This window comes from Hetaerina americana, unplaced genomic scaffold (genome assembly GCF_022747635.1).
Source record: "Hetaerina americana unplaced genomic scaffold, ioHetAmer1.1.p SCAF_972, whole genome shotgun sequence".
NCBI classification, from domain to species: domain Eukaryota; kingdom Metazoa; phylum Arthropoda; class Insecta; order Odonata; family Calopterygidae; genus Hetaerina; species Hetaerina americana.
The window spans coordinates 25,965-27,500 of record NW_027287619.1 but is presented as its reverse complement, the minus strand read 5'-3'; the positions used below and the strand labels follow the sequence as shown (position 1 = coordinate 27,500).

The 1,536-nt window shown below is 51.2% G+C and overlaps 1 non-coding gene across 1 annotated transcript in view; it reads right to left on the bottom strand.

The window, feature by feature from the left end:
• The window catches only part of LOC139699889 (small subunit ribosomal RNA), a 1,865-nt gene extending 329 nt beyond the window's left edge, over positions 1-1,536 (bottom strand). The window contains exon 1 of the ribosomal RNA XR_011703617.1: positions 1-1,536. This exon is cut by the window's left edge and continues 329 nt beyond it. This is a non-coding gene — a ribosomal RNA (small subunit ribosomal RNA).

The following is a 1,536-nucleotide window of genomic DNA, read 5'->3' as shown; positions in this document are numbered from 1 at the left end:
GATTCCTTCAGTGTAGCGCGCGTGCGGCCCAGAACATCTAAGGGCATCACAGACCTGTTATTGCTCAATCTCGTGCGGCTAGGAGCCGCCTGTCCCTCTAAGAAGATAGCTACGTCGGAAGCATAATAGATTCCGACGCCTAGTTAGCAGGCCAGAGTCTCGTTCGTTATCGGAATTAACCAGACAAATCGCTCCACCAACTAAGAACGGCCATGCACCACCACCCACCGAATCAAGAAAGAGCTCTTATTCTGTCAATCCTACCGGTGTCTGGGCCTGGTGAGGTTTCCCGTGTTGAGTCAAATTAAGCCGCAGGCTCCACTCCTGGTGGTGCCCTTCCGTCAATTCCTTTAAGTTTGAGCTTTGCAACCATACTTCCCCCGGAACCCAAGAGCTTTGGTTTCCCGGAAGCTGCCCGCCGAGTCATAGAAGGAACTTCGGCGGATGGCTAGCTGGCATCGTTTATGGTTAGAACTAGGGCGGTATCTGATCGCCTTCGAACCTCTAACTTTCGTTCTTGATCAACGAAAACGTTCTTGGCAAATGCTTTCGCATCGGTTCGTCTTGCGACGATCCAAGAATTTCACCTCTAACGTCGCAATACGAATGCCCCCGTCCGTCCCTATTAATCATTACCTCGAGTTCTGAAAACCAACAAAATGGAACCGAGGTCCTATTCCATTATTCCATGCACACAGTATTCAGGCGACCAACGGCCTGCTTTGAGCACTCTAATTTGTTCAAAGTAAACGTGCCGGCCCACCAAGGCACTCGGTGAAGAGGACCAAAGAAGGATAACGGAGCCTCGCGGACCCCACCGGCAGGACGTCCGGACCGGCCAGTTGAGCACCGACAAGCGGCGAACCGACCGTCCGAGACACACCTCCGACTACGAGCTTTTTAACCGCAACAACTTTAATATACGCTATTGGAGCTGGAATTACCGCGGCTGCTGGCACCAGACTTGCCCTCCAATAGATCCTCGTTAAAGGATTTAAAGTGTTCTCATTCCGATTACGGGGCCTCGGATGAGTCCCGTATCGTTATTTTTCGTCACTACCTCCCCGTTCCGGGAGTGGGTAATTTGCGCGCCTGCTGCCTTCCTTGGATGTGGTAGCCGTTTCTCAGGCTCCCTCTCCGGGATCGAACCCTGATTCCCCGTCACCCGTTACAACCATGGTAGGCGCAGAACCTACCATCGAAAGTTGATAAGGCAGACATTTGAAAGATGCGTCGCCGGCGCTCAGACCGTGCGATCAGCCAAAAGTTATTCAGAGTCACCAAGGCAACGGACGGAAGACCGACCGATTGGTTTTGTTCTAATAAAAGCACCCCTTCCATCACTGGTCGAGGCACGAGTTTCATGTATTAGCTCTAGAATTACCACAGTTATCCATGTAAGTGTGGGTAAGATCCAAGGAACCATAACTGATTTAATGAGCCATTCGCGGTTTCGCCTTAAAGCGGTTAGTACTGAGACATGCATGGCTTAATCTTTGAGACAAGCATATGACTACTGGCAGGATCAACCAGGGA